Raw genomic sequence first — 21218 nt, forward strand, 5'->3', positions numbered from 1 at the left:
CATTCCACTCCATTCCATTCCATTCCTTTCTTTCAAGTGGATCTCTCTCTTTTACCCAGGGTGGAATGCAGTGGCACTATCTTAGCTCAGATTTCATTTCATCATTGCATTCCATAGCATTCGATTCTTTTCCATTCCATTCCATTCCTTTCCATTCCACTGAATTCCGTTCCATTCCATTCCACTCTACTCTGCTCCAGTCCACTGCACTCCACTCCATTCCATTCCATCCCTTTCCATTCCTCTCCTTTCCACTCCAATCCTCTCCACTCCACTGCACTCCACTCCACTCCTTTCTATTCCATTCCATTCCATTCCACTCCATTCCATTCCATTCCTTTCTTTTGACAGGATCTCGCTTTGTCACCCTGGCTGGAGTGAAGAGATACAATCTCAACTCACATTTGATTTCTCCATTCCATTCCATATCATTCCATTCCATTCCACTCAACTACACTCTCCTCAATCCACTCCACTCCACTCCACACCATTCCATCCCATCCCATCCCACTCCACTCCACTTCACTCCACTCAACTCCATTCCATTTCATCTTATTCCATTCCATTAAATCCCACTCCACTCCACTATACTCCATTCCATTCCATTCCATTCCATTCCATTCCAATCCACTCCACTTCTTTCAACTCCACTCCACTCCACCCCACTACACTCCATTCCACTCCACTCCACTCCATGCCATGCCATTCCTCTCCACTCCGTTTCACTCCTTTCTTTTCTTTCCACAGGATCTCTCTGTGTCACCCTGGCTGGAGTGCAGTGGCACAATCTAAGCTCACATTTCATTTCACCATTCCATTCCATTCTACTCCATTCCATTCCACTCAACTGCACTCCACTCCATTCCACTCCATTAGACTCCACTGCCCTCCACTCCACTCCACTCTGTTCCTTTCAATTCCATCCCATTGCATTCCACTCCATTCCACTCCACTCCTCTCCACTCCACTCCACTCCATTCCATTCCATCCCATTGCATTACACTCCATTCCACTCCCCTCCATTCCACTCCACTCCACTCCAATCCATTCCACTCCCTTCCACTCCACTCCACTCCACTCCAGTCCATTCAATTCCATCCCATTCCATTCCAATCCATTCCATTCCACTCCACTCCACTCTTCTCCATTCCAATCCAATCCATTCCAATCCATTCCAATCCATTCCATTCCTTCGACAGGATCTCACTCTGTCACTCTGGCTGGAGTGCAGTGACATAATCGCAGCTCACATTTCATTTCACCATTCCATTCCATTCCATTCAACTCCACTCCACTCCACTCTATTCCACTCCGTTCCACTCCACTCCACTCCATTCTACTCCACTCCATTCCATTCCATCCCATTACATTCCACTGCACTATACTCCACTGCACTCCACTCCACTCCACTACCCTCCATCCACTCCATTCCATTCCATTCTATCGCATTCCATTCCACTCCACTCCTCTCTACTCCTTTCCACCCCACTCCACTTCACTCCACTCCACCCCACACCTCTTCATTCCACTCCACTCTATTCCATTCCAGTCCATTCCATTGCACTCCATTCCATTCCCTTCGTTTCTTTTGACAGGATCTCACTGTTTTGCCCAGGCTGTAGTTCAGTGGCACAAACTCGGCTTACATTTCATTTCAACATTCCATTCCATTGCATTGCATTCCATTCCATTCCCTGCATTCCATTCCATTTCCTTACATTCCATTCCATTCCATTCCACTCCACTTCAATCCACTACACTAAACCCCATTCCATTCCATTCCATTCCATTGCATTCCATTCCACTCAACTCCATTCTACTCCACTCCACTCCATGCCATCTCATTCCACTCCACTCCACTCAACTCCATTCCATTCCATTCCATGCCATTCCACTCCATTCCTTTCCATTCCTTTCTTTCAACAGGATCTCACTCTCTCTACCTGGCTGGTGTGAAGAGACACAATCTCAGCCCACATTTCATTACTCCATTCCATTCCATTCCATTCCATTTCATTCCATTACATCACTCAACTACAATCCCCTCTGTCCACTTCCCTCCACTCCACTCCATTCCATACCATCCCATTCCACTCCACTCCTCTCCACTCCAATCCACACCAGTCCTCTCCACTCCACTCCACTCAATTCCAGTCCATTCCATTCCACTCCATTCCATTCCATTCCTGTATTTCAACAGGATCTCACTCTATCACCCAGGCTATAGTGCAGTGGCAGAATCACATCTCACATACATTTCACCATTCCATTCTATTCCATTCCATTACATTCCACTCCACTCCTCTGCACTCCATTCCACTACATTCTACTCCACCCAACTCCATTCCATTCCACTACCTTTTATTCCATTCCATTCCATTCCATTCCACTCCATTCGTTTCTTTCAACAGTATCTCACTCTGTCACCCAGGCTGGATTGCAGTGGCATAATCTCAGCGGACATTTCTTATCACCATTCCATTTCATTGCATTCAATTCCATTCCATTCCATTGCATTCCATTCCACTCCATTTCCTTCAATCCATTCATGCCTTTCCATTCCTTTCTATTTCATGCCATTCCACTCCTCTCCACTCCACTGCACTCCATTCCATTCCACTCCATTCCATTCCATTCCATTCCATTCCACTCCATTCCATTCCACTCCACTCTACTCCATCCTACTCCACTCCACTCCACTACACTCCATTACATTCCTTCCCATTCCACTCTACTCCACTCCACTCCATTGCATTCCATTTTATTCTTTTCCCATCCATTCCATTCCATTCCACTCCACTCCATTGCAATCCATTCCACTCCACTCTTCTCTACTCCACTCCACTCCGTTGCATTTCATTTCATTCCTTTCCCATCAATTCCATTCCATTCCATTCCACTCCACTCCACTCCGCTCCATTCCATTCCAATCCATTCCATTCCACTCCACTCTACTACACTCAACTCCACTCAACTCCACTCCACTCCATTCCATTCCGTTCCAATCAATTCCTTTACATGCCTTCCTTTCGACAGGATCTCACTCTGTCACCAAGGCTGGAGTGCAGTGGCAGAATCTCAGTTCACATTAAATTTCACCATTTCATTCCATCCCATTCCATTATATTCCATTCCATTCCTGTCCACTCCACTTCACTCCATTGCTTTCAATTTCACTCCATTCCACTACACTCCACTCCACTCAACTCCATTCCATTAGATCCCATTCCATTTCACTCCTCTCCATTACTCTGCAGTCCACACCATTCCATTCCATTCAACTCCACTCCATTCCATTCCATTCCACTCCACTCCACTCCATTCCATTCCATTCCATTCCATTCCACCTCACGTCATTCCACCACACTCCTCTCCACTCCAATCCAATCCATGCCACTCCATTACATCCCATTCCATTGCATTCCATTCCACTCCACTCCATTCCATTCCACTCCATTCTATTCTATTCCTTTCTTTCGACAGGATCTCTCTCTGTCACACAGGATGGAGTGCAGTGGCACAATCACAGCTCACATTTCATTTCACCATTCCATTCCGTTCCATTCCATTCTATTCCACTCCACTCCACTCCATTAGACTCCACTGCCCTCCACTTCACTCCACTCTGTTCCATTCAATTCCATCCCATTGCATTCCACTCCATTCCACTCCACTCCTCTCCACTCCACTCCTCTCCACTCCAGTCCATTCCATTCCATCCCATTGCATTACATTTCATTCCACTCCACTCCACTCTTCTCCACTCCAATCCATTCCACTCCCTTCCACTCCACTCCACTCCAGTCCATTCAATTCCATCCCATTCCATGCCAATCCATTCCACTCCACTCCACTCCATTCCATTCCAATCCTATCCATTCTAATCCATTCCATTCCTTTGACAGGATGTCACTTTATCACCCTGGCTGGAGTGCAGTGACCTATTCGTAGCTCACATTTCATTTCACCATTCCATTCCATTCGACTCCACTCTACTCCACTCCATTCGGTTCCACTCCGTTCCATTTCACTCCACTCCATTCTAGTCCACTCCGTTCCATTCCATCCCATTACATTCCACTGCACTATACTCCACTGCACTCCACTCCACTCCCCTCCATCCACTCTGTTCCATTCCATGGCATTCGATTCCACTCCATTCCACTCCACTCCACTCCACTAAACTCCACTCCACTTCGTTCCATTCCACTCCATTCCTTTCCATTCATTTCTTTCAACATGATCTCTCTCTGTTACCCAGGGTGGAGTGCAGTGGCACTATCTTAGCTCACATTTCACTTCACCGTTGCATTCCATACCATTCCATTCTATTCCATTCCATTCCATTCCTTTCTATTCCACTGCACTCCACTCCATTCCACTCCATTCCATTCCATCCTTTCCTCTCCATTCCACTCCATTCCACTCCACTGCACTCCACTCCACTCCACTTCATTCTATTCCATTCCATTCCACTCCATTCCATTCCATTCCATTCCTTTCCTTTGACAGTATCTCACCCTGTCACCTAGGCTATGGTTCAGTGACAGAATCTCAGCTCACTTTGCATTTCACCATTCCATTCCATTCCCTTCCACTCCACTCCACTCCGCTCCACCCCATTCCACCCCATTCCACTCCACTATCCTCCACTCCACTCCACACCTCTTCATTCCACTCCACTCTATTCCATTCCAGTCCATTCCATTACACTCCATTCCATTCCCTTTGTTTCTTTTGACAGGATCTCACTCTTTCCCCCAGGCTGTAGTGCAGTGGCACATACTCAGCTTGCATTTCATTTCAGCATTCCATTCCATTGCATTGCATTCCATTCCATTCCCTTCCTTTCCATTCCATTCCATTCCACTCCAATTCTATCCACTACACTACACCCCATTCCATTCCATTGCATTCCATTCCACTCAACTCCATTCTACTCCATTCCACTCCACTCCATTCCATCTCATTCCACTCCACTCCACTCAACTCCATTCCATTCCATTCCTTTCCATTCCACTCCATTCCTTTCCATTCTTTTTTTTTTAAAGTTATGCCTAAATTTAATTAGTAAAAACATCAGGAATATAAAGAACACATGAAACAATTTCAGGCTTGTACATAATAAAAATAATCAATTTTAAGATTTACTTCAAATATCCATGCATAGTTGCTTATTATTTTTTTAAAACAAATTTCCAAGCCAGTGTTAGTAAATCCCCCAAATTGGCTTCCATATTGGAAAAAGTACTGCCTCTCCAACTTCTCATTGATAAGTTGTGGATATACTCTGTTTCTGGGTAGAGAAAAAGTGGTATGGGTAACAAAGTTCTTAAATTTGAATGTAATATAACAAAGGCCTACTTTTATAGTAAATTGGATTAAACAGCAAGGCTACCAGGTTATTTTTTGATTATCCTTAACTTCATATTCTCTGCAATGTCTCCTTTGAGTTAGCACATTATAACTGTATCTGGTGCAAAAAAATCTCATTACAAAACCAGTTCAACCCTACCTCCTGTACTCTTAAAATTACGTATTGCCAGAACCTCTTAAAATGTTTTATATAAAGGACATTTCCACTTTTGATATATGCCCTCACAGATTCTTCTAGTAAACTTAAATCATAACTTCATATCATAAATCAAGAACTGAACAACTGAATTACTCAAATACACGCTCAGTACTGCATTGATATGCTGAGACTAATTGCCAAATTTTAAAATTACCTACTATATTCCCTAATTTTTACTTAGCAAAATTATGATGTTGCCACATGTCCAAAGTAAAATAGTTCATTACTCTTCCTATATAACTTACTTGTTACTTATTTCTACAAATGAGGTCTTTATTTCCAGAGCCCAATTTAGGCCACTCTCTAAAAACAGTTAATACTCCAGAATGAAAGACTGTTTATGTTTGGTCAAAAATCAAGATATATGCAACACGTAATATAATCCCACTGAGATACTAGTTATAAAGATGTTTTGTCCATGAGATACAAGGCAAAAACTTTCTTTAGAAGGGTCAAAGAATGCAACATGCATTTCAGACTTTTTCTTACAAAACTTTTAAGAAAATTTTCAAATTACATTTTTATGACACACAAACTACAATCAATGTGTATGACCCTTCAAGTTTCTGAATTTGTATAAGAATATGTATGCGTGAGGGAAGCTATAAAGGGTGTTATTTAAGTTAGTGAAAAGTATGCACCCTATAGAGCTACTCTGAGTTCTTAAAACAGTTGAGCTAGTCTTCAGTTAAGAAGACTTATCTTCCACATCAATTAAATAACAATAATACCTAAACATATTGAAGCCCTAAATCCCAGAAACACGCAACATTAAAAACCAAATAATTTCTCTCATATTAAACAATACAGTATTTAGCACTCAAACGGGATTTAGTGTTACAGAACAAAAATCTTAGTACATTACCTGAATTCATGTCAAATATGTTCACAGCACTCAGCTACATCTACACTTGAAAATTGTCACATGATCAATGTTAACAAAAAGAAAAGAGTTTGGCACATATATCAATACCTCGAAACGTCCCTGCAACTTAACACAACAATGATTTCAACACCAGTGTTAACCTGATAGGCAGCTAAACAAGGTGCTTTTTCTTGTAACTTTACATAGTGTCTTAATGCACCTTGCCTGAGACAGAGGCACATAAGGTGCAGTGCGGTAGTGCAATCACTTGAACACCAGAGGGCAATCTTTCCACACAGCTCAAGGTTTGGGGCCCGCCGGCGGCTGCGGGTGGAGGGGGCGGTTCTTCGAGTGTCGGCGACCTGAGGGCGGGCAGGCGGGCGGCAGGTGCCGCCGCAGCCTCTGGCCGGTCCCGCGTCTCCGTCCTCCGGCGGCGATGAGCTGGGCCCTGTCGGGGGCTGCACCTGCCGGCTGCCCGTCAGCACCGGCCTCCTGGCGTGACCTCAGCCTCCTCGGGTGTCCGGCCCCCGCGGCGCGGCGCTGCCCCTGAGAGGGAGTGGCGGCGGCCTCCTCCGCCCCAAGTCCTCGCTCGGGGGCCGCGCGGGGACGGCGCCCGGCCCCCTCCCCTCCTTCCTCCGTCCGCCGTCCTCAATGTCTCCCCGGCGGGGAGGGAGCTGCCTGGGAGACACGCTGAGCCGCCCCCCCACGGAGGCCCTCCGGCTGCAGCAGCAGCAGCGCCCGGCCCGGCGTCCCGCAGCCTCCACCAGCGGCGGCGGCCTGGAGGAGCCGCGCACCCGCCACCGCCCCCCGAGCCTCGCAGCCGCCGCCGCCGCCCGGCACCCGAGGAGGGGGCGGCAGGCGCCCCTCGGGGAAGATGAAGGCGGAGGGGGGCGACCACTCCATGATCAACCTGTCGGTGCAGCATGTCCTGAGCCTCTGGGCCCACTGGACGGTGCTGAGGAACCTCACGGAGACGTGGTACTGGATCTTCCTCTGGGCTCTCTTCTCTTCTCTGTTTGTCCGTGGTGCTGCAGGAGTGTTGATGTTTGTGATGCTGCAGAGGCATAGGCAGGAAAGAGTCATCTCTGTAATTGAAGTCAGCATTGGATTTCCGGCTTCTGTAACTGGAGCAATGATTACCAGTGCAGCAGTAGCGGGCATTTACAGAGTAGCTGGGAAGAACATGGCCCCTTTGGAAGCGCTGGTATGGGGTGTTGGACAGACTGTTCTGACATTAATCATCTCCTTTTCAAGGATCCTCGCTACACTTTGAGGTTTCTGTGGGAATGTCTTACTTCACATAAGGAAACAGATGTACAGATTCCCTGAAGACGGCATTGTTAACAAGTGGAAATGAAATTGTGCAAGAATGTGGACTGAGCAGGTCAAAGCATAAGGAAGACCTTTCCATTCTTTTCTTTCAACAGAATCTCACTCTCTCTACCTGGCTTGAGTGAAGAGACACAATCTCAGCTCACATTTCATTTCTCCATTTCATTCAATTCCATTACATTACATTCCATATCACTCAACTCCGCTCCCCTCTGTCCACTTCCCTCCATGCCACTCCACTCCACTCCATACCAACCCATTCCACTCCACTCCTCTCCACTCCAATCCACACCACTCCTCTCCAATCCACTCCACTCGATTCCAGTCCATTCCATTCCACTCCATTCCATTCCATTCCTGTATTTCGACAGGATCTCACTCTGTCACGCAGGCTATTGTGCAGTGGCAGAATCACAACTCTCATTACATTTCACCATTCCATTCTATTCCATTCCATTCCATTCCACTCCACTCCACTCCTCCCCAATCCATTCCACTACATTCTACTCCACCCCACTCCACTCCATTCCAATACCTTCTATTCCATTCCATTCCATTCCATTCCATTCCATTCCATTCCATTCCATTCCATTCCATTCCATTCCACTCCATTCATTTCTTTCAACAGTATCTCACTCCGTCACCCAGGCTGGAGTGCAGTGGCATAATCTCAGCGGACATTTCTTGTCACCATTCCATTTCATTGAATTTGATTCCATTCCATTCCATTTCCTTCAATCCATTCAATTCCTTTCTATTTCACTCCACTCCAGTCCACTGCACTCCATTCCATTCCATTCCATTCCATTCCACTCCACCCTACTCCATCCTACTCCACTCCACTCCACTACACTCCATTACATTCCTTCCCGTTCCACTCTACTCCACTCCACTCCATTGCATTCCATTTCATTCCATTCCATTCCATTCCACTCCACTCCACTCCATTCCATTGCAATCCATTCCACTCCACTCTACTCTACTCCACTCCACTCCACTCTGTTGCATTCCATTTCATTCCTTTCCCATCACTTCCATGCCATTCAATTCCACTCAACTCCAATCTGCTCCATTCCATTCCAATCCATTCCACTGCACTCCACTCTACTCCAATCAACTCCACTCCACTCCACTCCATTCTATTCCTTTCCAATCCATTACTTTACATGCCTTTATTTTGACAGGATCTCACTCTGTCACCAAGGCTGGAGTGCAGTGGCAGAATCTCAGTTCACATTAAATTTCACCATTCCATTCCATCCCATTCCATTATATTCCATTCCATTCCTTTCCACTCCACTCCACTCCTTTCAATTTCACTCCATTCCACTCCACTCCACTCCACTCTACTCCATTCCATTAGATCCCATTCCATTTCACTCCACTCCATTACTCTGCAGTCCACGCCACTCCATTCCACTCCATTCCACTCCATTCCATTCCATTCCACCTCAAGTCATTCCACCACATTCCACTCCACTCCAATCAAATCCACACCACTCCATTACATCACATTCCATTGCTTTCCATTCCACTCCACTCCACTCCATTCCATTATATTCCATTCCATTCCACTGCATTCTATTCTATTCTTTCTTTTGATAGGATCTCTCTCTGTCACGCAGGATGGAGTGCAGTGGCACAATCACAGCTCACATTTCATTTTACCATTCCATTCCATTCCGTTCCATTACATTCCATTCCATTCCACTCCACTTTACTCCACTCCATTCCACTCCATTCCATACCATCCCTTTCTATTCCACTGCACTCCAGTCCAGTACATTCCATTCCTCCCATTCTATTCCACTCCATTCCACTCCACCCCACTCAACTCCACTCTGCTTCATTCCATTCCAACCCATTCCACTCCATTCCACTCCACTCTATTCCATTCGATTCCCTTCCACCCCACTCCATTCCACTCTGCTACACTCAACTCCACTCCACTCCATTCCATTAAATTCCAATCCATTCCATTCCATTCCACTCCTTTCCGACTCACTCCTATCCACTCCACTCTACTCCAGCCTATTTTGTGCCATTTCATTCCACTTCATTCCACTCCACTCCAATCCACTCCCCTCCATTCCATTCCCTTCCATCCCTTTCCATTCCACCCCATTCCTTTCCATTCCACTCCACTCCACTGCACTCCTCTCCACTCCATTCCATTCAATTCCATACCAGTCTGCTCCTCTCCACTCCTCTTCACTACATTCCATTCCATTCCAGTCCTCTCCACTGCACTTCAATCCACCCCATTCCATCCTATTCCATTCCTCTTGACTCCACTACACTCCACTCCACTGCACTCTATTGCATCCCATTGCATTCCACTCCATTCCACCCCTCACCACTCCACTCCACTCCCCTCCAATCCACTCCACTCCATTCCATTCCATTCTGTTCTACTCCTTTCCATTCCATTCCTGTATTTCGACAAAGTCTCACTCTGTCACCCAGACTGTAGTGCACTGACACAACCTCAGCTCACAATTCTTTTCACAATTCCATTACCTTCCATTTCATTCCATTTCACTCCACTCCACTCCACTACACTCCACTCGACTGCACTCCACTCCACTCCTTTCTATTCCATTCCAATCAATTCCAATCCATTCCACTCCACTCCACTTCTCTCCATTCCACTCCATTACATTACATTCCATCCCAATCCATTCTACTCCGTTTCACTCCAATGCCCTCCACTCAACTGCACTCCACTCCACTCCACGTTATTCCATTGCCTTCCATTCCATTCCATTCCATTCCGTTCCATTCCATTCCATTCCATTCCATTCCATCCTTTCTTTTGACAGGATCTCACTCTGTCACCCAGGGTTTAATACAGTGGCACAGTCTCAGGCAACATTTCATTTCACCATTCTGTCTAATTCCATTTCATTCCATCCCATTCCATTCCATTCCATTCCATTCCATTCCGTTCCGTTTCATTCCAGGCCACTCCTCTCCACTCCACTCCATTCCATTCCATCCCATTCCATTCCACTCCCTTCCACTCCACTCCACTCTACTCCATTAAATTCCATTGCATTCCATTACTCTCCATTCCATTCCACTCAAATACACTCCACTCACTCCACACCTCTCCATTCCACTCCACTCCAATCCATTCACCAAATTCCATTCCACTCCATTCTATTTCATTCCTTCCTTTAAACAGTATCTCACTCTGTCACCCAGGCTTTAGTGCTTTAGCAGAATCTCAGCTCACATTTCATATCACCATTCCATTCCATTCCAATCCACTCCACCTCTCTCCAATACACTCCATTCCACTCCATTCTACTCCCATCCACTACACTCCTCTCCACTCCACTCCACTCCATTCCATTCCATTCCATTCCACTCCATTCCATCCCATTCCTTTCTTTCGACATGATCTCACACTGTCACCCAGGCTGGAGGGCAGTGGCACAATCTCAGCTCACATTTCATTTCACCATTCCATTCCATTTCATCATAATCCATTCCATTCCATTTCATTGCCCTCCACTCCATTCCACTCCATTCCATTCCACGGTATTCCACCCCACTACACTTCACTTCCCTCCACTGCGCTCTGCTCCTCTCCATCCAGCACAACTCCACTCTACTCTACTAAATTAATTTCCAATCCACCCCACTCCACTCTGCTCCACTGCACTCCACTCCTGTCCATTCCATAACATTTCATACCACTCCACTTTACTTCACTCCACTCCATCCAATTCCATTCCACTCCATTCCACTCCTGTCCACTCCATTCCACTCCACTCCACTTCATTCCATTCCATTCTACTCCATTCTATTCCATTCCTTTCTTTTGACAAGATCTCACTCTGTCACCCAGGTTGGAGTGCAGTGGCACAATCTCAGCTCAGATTTTATTTCACCATTCCATTCTATTGCACTTCATTCCATCCCACTCCACTAGACTCCACTCCACTCCTCTCCAATCCACTCCACTCCACTCCACAGAACTCCACTCCTCTCCACGCTACTCCATTCAGTTCCATTCCATTCCTTTCTTTCAACAGGATCTCATTCTGTCACCCAGGCTCTAGGGCTGTGGCAGAATCTCAGCTCACATTTCATTTCACCATTCCATTCCATTCCATTCCATTCTATTCCACTCCACTCCACTCCACACCATTGCATTCCACACCATTCCACTCCATGCCATTCCAATCAACTCCACTCCACTCCAATCCATTCCATTCCATTCCATTCTGTTCCATTTAATTCCATTCCATTCCATTCCCTTCTTTCGAGAGGATCTCACTCTGTCACCCAGGATGGAGTGCAGTGGCACAATCTCACCTCAGATTTCATTTCACCATTCCATTCTATTCCATTCTATTCTATTCCATTACACTCCACTGTACTCCACTCCACTCCACTCCATTCCATTCTCATCCATGCCACTCCACACCACTCCACCTCAATCCTCTCCACTGCATTCCATTACATCTCATTCCATTCCATTCGATTCCACTCCACTCCAATCCACTCCACACCACTCCACTCCACTCCATTCCATTCCATTCCATACCATTCCATTCCACTCCATTCCACTCCACTCCACTCCATTACATTCCTTTCCTTTCCAATCCATTCCATTCCTTTTTTTCAACAGGAACTCACTCTGTCACTCAGGATGGAATGCAGTGGCCGAATCTCATCTCGCCTTTCATTTCAACATTCCATTTCATTCCATCCCATTCCATTAAACTTCATTCCACTTCAGTCCACTGCACTCCACTCCACGCCATTCCATTCCATCCCATTCCATTCCACTACCCTCCATTGCACTCCACTCCATTCCACTCCACTCCACTCTACTCTATTCCATTCCATTGCATTCCATTCCACACCATTCCATTCCATTCCTTTCTTTCGACATGATCTCACTCTGTCACCCAGGCTGGAGTGCAGTGCCACAATCTCAGCTCACATTTCATTTCACCATTCCATTCTATCCCATTATAATCCATTTCACTCCATTTCATTGCACTCCACTCCACTCCAATGCATTCCACTGTATTCCACCACACTCCACTTGACTTCCCTCCATTGCATTCTGCTCCTCTCCCCTCCACACAACTCAACTCCACTCTACTCCATTCCATTCCATTTCACTCCACTCTGCTCCACTCCACTCCACTCCATTCCATAACATTTCATACCACTCCACTCCCTCCAGTCGCTCCCATTCCAATCCACTTCATTCCACTCCAGTCCACTCCACTCCCCTCCACTCCATTCCATTCCATTCTATTCCATTGTATTCCATTCCTTTCTTTCGACAAGATATTCTGTCACCCAGGTTGGAGCACAATGGCACAATCTCAGCTCAGATTTTATTTCACCATTCCATTCTATTCCACTCCATTCCATCCCACTCCACTCGACTCCACTCAACTCCACTCCACTCCATACCTCTGCACCCCACTCCTCTCCACGCTACTCCATTCCATTCCATTTCACTCCATTCCATTCCATCCCTTTCCTTTCTTTCTACAGGATTTCACTCTGTTACCCAGGCTATAGGGCTGTGGCAGAATCTCAGCTGACATTTTATTTCACCATTCCATTCCATTCCAATCCACTCCACTCCACATCATTCCATTACACTCGATTCCAATCCACTCCACTCCACTCCATTCCATTCCGTTCCGTTCCGTTCTGTTCCGTTCCGTTCCATTCCGTTCTGTTCCGTTCCGTTCCATTCCATTCCATTCCATTCCATTCCGTTCCATTCCATTCCTTTCTTTTGACAGGATCTCACTCTGTCACCCAGGCTGGAGTGCAGTGGCACAATCTCAGCTCAGATTTCATTTCACCATTCCATTCCATTACACTCCACTGTACTCCACTCCACTCCACTCCATTCCATTCCAGTCCATTCCACTCCACACCACTCCACTCCAATCCTCTCCACTGTATTCCATTCCATCCCATTACATTCCACTCCATTTCACCCCACTCCCCTCTACTCCACACCACTCCACTCCTTTCCATTCCATTCTTTCCCATTCCAATCCACTCCATTCCACTCCACTCCACTCCATTCCAATCCATTACTTTCCAATCCATTCCATTCCACTCCTTTCTTTCAACAGGAACTCACTCTGTCAGCCAAGCTAGAATGCAGTAGCAGAATCTCAGCTCTCATTTCGTTTCAACATTCCATTTCATTCTATCCCATCCCATTACAGTCCATTCCACTCCACTCCACTCCACTCCATTCCATTCCATCCCATTCCATTACACTACTTCCATTTCACTCCCCTCCATTCCATTCCACTCCACTCCACTCAACTCCATTCCATTCCATTGCATTCCATTCCACACCATTTCGTTCCTTTCTTTCAACAGGATCTCACTCTGTCACCCAGGCTATGGTACAGTGGCAGAGTATCAGCTCACATTACCTATCACCATTGCATTCCACTCCAGTCCACTCCATTCCACTCCACTCCACTGCACTCCATTCCATTCCATTCCATTCCACTCAACTCCACTCTACTCCACTCCATTGCATCCCATTCCATTGCACTCCATTCAACTCCACTGCACTCCACTCCACTCCGATCCATTACATTCTATTCCACTCCATTCCATTCCATTCCTTTCTTTCGACAGGATCTCACTCTGTCACCCAGCCTGGAGTGCAGTGCGACAATCTCAGCTCACACTTCATTTCACCATTCCATTCCATTCCGTTCCATTCCATTCCATTCCATTCCTTTCCAATTCTTTCTTTCCACAGGATCTCATTCTGTCACCCTGGCTGGAGAACACTGGCACAATCTCAACTCACATTTCATTTAACCATTCTATTCCATTCCTTTCCACACGGTTCCATTGCATTTCATTACATTCCCCTCCACTCCACTCCACTTCTTTCCACTCCATTCGATTCTATCCAATTCTATTACACTCCATTCCATTCCAATCCTCTCCAATCCACTCCTCTCCTCTTCTCTCCACTCCATTCCATTCCAGTCCTCTTCACTCCACTCCATTCCACTCCATTCCACTCCATTCCATTCCATCCCATTGCACTCCACTCCATTCCATTGCACTGCACTCCATTCCACTCCACTCCACTCAACTCCATTCCATTCCATTACATTCCATTCCACACCATTCCATTCCATTCCTTTCTTTCCACAGTATCTCACTCTGTCACCGAGGCTATAGTGCAGTGGCAGAATATCAGGTCAAATTTCATTTCACCCTACCATTCCACTCCAGTCTACTCCAGTCCAATCCACTCCACTCCATTCCATTCCAATCCATTCCACTCCACTCCACTCTGCTCCACTCTGCTCCACTCCATTCCGTCCCATTCCATTCCCCTCCATTCAACTCCATTCCAGCCCATTCCATTACATTCCATTCCCATCCATTCTTTCCATTCCTCTCTTTCGACAGGATCTCACTCTGTCACCCAGCCTACAGTGCAGTTACACAATCTCAGCTCACACTCCATTTCACCATTCCATTCGATTCCATTCCATTCCATTACGTTCCTTTCTTTTGATGGGATTTCCCTCTGTCACCCTAGCTGGAGCGCACTTGCACAAACTCAGCTCACATTTCATTTCTCCATTGCATTCCATTCCATTCCATTTCATTCCATTTCATTCCATTCCCCTCCATCCCACTCCACTACACTTCACTCCAGTCCATTCCTTTACATCCCATTCCATTCCTCTCCATTCCACTCAGTTCCACACCACTCCACTTCACTCCACTCAAATCCATTCCATTCAATCCCATTCCATTCCAATCCATTCCATTCCTCTCCACTCCACTCCACTCAACTCCATTCCATTCCATTCCATTCCATTCCACTCCACTCCATTCCATTCTTTCTTTTGACAGGATCTCACTTTGTCACCCTGGCTGCAGTGAAGAGACAGAACCTCAACTCACATTTCATTTCTCCATTCCATAACATTCCATCCCATTCCACCCAACTACACTCTCCTCAATCCACTCCACTCCACTCCACACCATTCCATCCAATCCCATCCCATCCCACTCCACTCCATTCCACTTCACTATACTCAACTCCATTCCATTTTGTCTTATTCCATTCCACTAAATTCCACTCCACTTCATTCCATTCCATTCCATGCCATACTATTCCACTCCACTCCACTTCTTTCCACTTCTTTCCACTCTACTCCACTCCACAACACTCCATTCCACTCCACTCCATTCCATGCCATTCCTCTCCACTCCATTCCACTCCCTTTTTTCTTTCCACAGGATCTCTCTGTGTCACCCAGGCTGGAGTGCAGTGGCACAATCTAAGCTCACATTTCGTTTCACCATTCCATTCCAATCCACTCCATTCCATTCTACTCAACTCCACTCCACTCCACTCCATTCCAGTCCACTGCCCTCCACTCCACTCCACTCTGTTCCATTCAATTCCATCCCATTGCATTCCACTCCATTCCACTCCACTCCTCTCCACTCCACTCCATTCCATTCCATCCCATTGCATTACACTCCATTCCACTCCACTCCATTCCACTCCACTCCACTCCACTGCACTCCAGTCCATTCAATTCCATCCATTCCATTCCAATCCATTCCATTCTACTCCACTCCACTCCACTCCACTCCATTACATTCCAATCCGTTCCAATCCATTTCATTCCTTCGACAGGATCTCCATCTGTCAACCTGGCTGGAGTGAAGTGACACAATCTCAGCTCACATTTCATTTCACCATTCCATTCCATTCCATTCGACTCCACTGCACTCCATTCCATTCCACTCCGTTCCACTCCACTCCAGTCCATTCTACTCCACTCCATTCCATTCCATCCCATTACATTCCACTGCACTACCCTCCACGCACTCCACTCCACTGCACTCCCCCCATCCACTCCATTCCATTCCATTCCATCGCATTCCATTCCACTGCACTACCTCCACTGCCTCCACTCCACTGCACTCCCCCATCCACTCCATTCCATTCCATTCCATCGCATTCCATTCCACTCCATTCCACTCCACTCCACTCCACTCAACTGCACTCCACTCCATTCCATTCCACTCCATTCCATTCCATTCGTTTCTTTCAACAGGATCTCTCTCTGTTTCACAGGGTGGAGTGCAGTGGCACTATCTTAACTCACATTTCGTTTCACCATTGCATTCCATACCATTCAATTCTATTCCATTCCATTCCATTCCACTGCATTCCATTCCATTCCATTCCACTCTACTCCTCTCCAATCCACTGCACTCCACTCCATTCCTTCCATCCCTTTCCATTCCTCTCCTTTCCACTCCAATCCTCTCCACTCCACTCCACTCCACTCCACTCCACTCCACTCCATTCTATTATTTTCCATTCCATTCCACTCCGTTCCATTCCATTCCTTTCCTTTGAATGTATCTCACCCTGTCACCTAGGCTAGGGTTCCGTGGCAGAATCTCAGCTCACATTGCATTTCACCATTCCATTCCATTCCATTCCACTCCACTCCAATCCTCTAGACTCCATTCCACCCCACTCCACTCCACTACACTCCACTCCACACGTCTCCATTCCACTCCACTCTATTCCATCCCAGTCCATTCCATTACACTCCATTCCATTCCCTTCGTTTCTTTTGACAAGATCTCACTCTGTCGCCCAGGCTGTAATGCAGTGGCACAAACTCAGCTTACATTTCATTTCAACATTCCATTCCATTGCATTGCATTCCGTTCCATTCCACTCCACTCCACCCCATCCCGTTCCACTAAACACCACTCCACTCCATTCCATTCCACTCCATTCCATTCCAATGTACTCCACTCCACTCCACTCCATTCCTTTCCAGTTCATCCCATCCCATTCCAATCCATTCCACTCCACTCAACTCCACTCGACCCCACTCCATTCCATTCCATTCCAGTCAGGTCCACTCCACTCCACTCCACCCCACTCCACCCACTCCACCCCACTCCACTACACTACACTCTATTCCATCTAATTCCATTCCATTACATTCTAATCATCTCCATTCCACCCCATTCCACTCCACTCCATCCCATTCCATTCCACCCAATTCCACACCACTCCACTCCACTCTGCTCCTCTCCACTCCGCCCCAGTCCATTCCATTCTGTTCCATTCCACTCCATTCCATTCCTTTCTTTTGACATAATCTCACTCTGTCACCCAGGCTGGAGTGCAGTTGCACAATCTCAGCTCGCATTTCATTACACCATTCCATTCCATTCTGTTCTATTCCATTCCATTCCATTCCTTTCTGCTCCACTCCACTCCATTCCACCCCACTCCATTCCCTTCCATCCCTTTGTATTCCTCTCCATTCCACTCCACTCCAGTCCACTCCACTCCACTCCAGTCAACTTAATTACATTCCATTCCACTCCAATCCATTCTATTTCTTTCTTTCGAGAGTATCTCAGTCTGTCACCAAAGATGGAGTGCAGTGGCACAGTCTCAGCTCACATTTCTTTTCACCATTTTATTCCATTCTATTCCATTCCGTTCCATTCCATTCCATTTCATTCCACTCCACTCCACTCCACTCCACTCCTCTACACTCCGCTCCACTCTATTCCATTGCTTCTCATTCCATTCCACTCCATTCCACTCCACTCCATTCCTTTCCATTGCATTCCACTCCATTCCACTCCACTCCACTCCTCTCCACTCCACTCCATTCCATTCCATCCCATTCCGTTCCACTGCTTTCAACTCCCCTCCACTCCACTCCACTGCACTCCATTCCAGTCCACACCACTCGACTGAACTCCACTAAACTCCATTCCACTCCACTCCAATTCTTTTCTTTCCATTGCATTCCATTCCACTCCTTTCCATTTCATTCCTTTCTTTCCACAGGATCTCACTCCGTCACACTGGGTGGGGTGAAGTGGCACAATCTCAGCTTTCATTTCATTTCGTCATTCCATTCCATTGCTTTCCATTCCATTCCATTCCATTGCACTGCATTCCATTCCATTCCCTTCAATTCCATTCCATTCCATTCCATTCCATTCCATTCCATTCCACTCCACTCCTCTCCACTCACTACACTACATTCCATTCCATTCTGTTGCATTCCATTCCACTCAACTCCATTCTACTCCACTCCACACCACTCCACTCCACTCCATTCCATTCCATTCCACTCCATTCCATTCCATTCCTTTCTTTCGACAGGTTCTCACTCTGTCACCGATGCTGAAGAGCAGTGTCACAATCTCAGTTCAATTTATTATTTCACCATTCCATTCCATTCCACTTCACTTCACTCCACTACACTACACTACATTCCATTCCATTCCACTTCATTAAACTCCACTCCAATCCACTTCACTCCACTACACACCACTCCACTCCATACCATCCCACTCCACCCCACTGCACTCCACTCCATTCCATTCCCTTCCATTCCATTCCACTCCAATGCATTCCATTCCTTTCTTTCAACTTGATCTCACTCTATCACCCAGGCTCCGGTGCAGTGGCACAATCTCAGCTCACATTTAATTTCCCCATTCCATTCCATTGCATTCCATTCAAGTCCATTCCAGTCCACACCACTCTTCCGCACTCTACGCGACTCCACTCCTTTCCATTCCGTCCCATTCCATTCCACTGATTCGACTCCACTTCATCCCACTCCACTCCATTGCATTCCATTCCATTCCATTCCAGTCCACACCACTCTACTCCACTCCCCTCCATTACATGCCATTCCATTCCACTCCATTCCACTCCACTGAAATCCACTTCTTTCCATTCCATCCCATTCCATTCCATACCACCCCATTCCACTCCGTTCTACTTGAGTCCAGCCCACTCCACTCCACTCCACTACTCTCCACTAAATTCCATTCCATCCCATTCCATTCCATTCCACTACATTCCACTACACTACCTACTACTCCATTCCACTGGATTGCATTCTGTTCCATTCCAGTCCAGTCCACACCACTCCTCTCCTCAAAACTCCACTCCCCTCCATTCCATCCCTTTCCATTCCACTCCACTCCACTCTGCTCCACTTCTTCCCACTCCACTCCTCTCCACTCCACTCCACTGCACTCCACTCCACTCCCTCCATTGCATTGCACTCCATTCCACTACACTCCTCTCCACTCCAATCCTCCCAACTAAATTCCACTCCACTCCACTCCATTCCATTCCATTCCATTCCACTCCACTCCACTCCACTCCATTACATTCCACCCCATTCCATTCCACTCCCTTCCACTCCACTCTTCTCCTCTCCAGTCCACTCTGTTCCACTCCAATCCACCCCACTCCATTCCATTCTCTTTCATTCCACTCCATTCCCTTCCATTCCTTTCTTTTGACATTATCTCACTCTTTTACCCCGGCTGGAGTGAAGTGGCACAACCTCAGATCACATTTCATTTCATGATTCAATTCCATTAGATTCCATTCCATTCCATTTCAATGTCCCCACTCCACTCCACTCTACACCACTCCATTTAATTCCACTAGTTTTCACTCCGCTCTACCCCAATCGACTGCATTCCTTCCCATACCATTCCATTCCACTTCATTACACTCCTCTCCACTCCAATCCTCTCCACTCCACTCCATACCACTCCACCCTACTCCACTCCATTCCGTTCCGCCCCACTCCACTCCATTCCACTCCACTCCACTCGACCCCACTCCATTCAACTCCATTCCATTTCATTATATTCCATTCCTTTCCACTCCACTCAACCCCATCCCACTCCACTAAACACCACTCCACTCCTTTCAATTCCACTCCATTCCACTCCAATGTACTCCACTCCATTCCACTTTACTCCATTGCTTTCCACTCAATCCCATCCCATTCCAATCCATTCCACTCCACTCAACTCCATTCCACAGCATTCCATTCCATTCCAGTCCAGTCCACTCACCTCCACTCCACTCCACTCAATCCCATCCAATTTTATTACATTACATTCCACTCATCCACTCAACTCCATTCCACTCCATTCCGCTCCACTCCATCCCACTCCCACTGAATTAGACACCTCTCCACTCCACTCCACTCCACTCCACTCTGCCCCACTCCATTCCATTCCATTCCATTCCACTCCATTCCATCCCATTTCTTTATTTTTCGACATGATCTCACTCTGTCACCCAGGCTGGAGTGCAGTTGCACAATCTCAGCTCACATTTCATTACACCATTCCATTCCATCCCATTATAATCCATTCCATTCCATTTCATTGCACTCCATTCCACTCCATTCCATTCCACTGTATTCCACCCCAATCCACTTGACTTCCCTCCATTGCACTCTGCTCCTCTCCATTCCACACAACTCCACTCCACTCTACTCCATTCCATTCCAGTCCACTCCACTCTGCTCCACTCCACTCCACTCCATTCCATAGCATTTCATACCACTC

At 46.7% G+C, this 21218-nt stretch overlaps 1 pseudogene; it reads left to right on the forward strand.

Annotated features, from left to right (window-relative positions):
* The first annotated feature begins 7314 nt into the window (after window positions 1-7314).
* LOC115834085 lies at window positions 7315-7754 on the forward strand (annotated as a pseudogene).
* Window positions 7755-21218: the final 13464 nt, after the last annotated feature.

Source organism: Nomascus leucogenys, unplaced genomic scaffold, assembly GCF_006542625.1.
Source record: "Nomascus leucogenys isolate Asia unplaced genomic scaffold, Asia_NLE_v1 000539F_243322_qpd_obj, whole genome shotgun sequence".
Classification (NCBI taxonomy): domain Eukaryota; kingdom Metazoa; phylum Chordata; class Mammalia; order Primates; family Hylobatidae; genus Nomascus; species Nomascus leucogenys.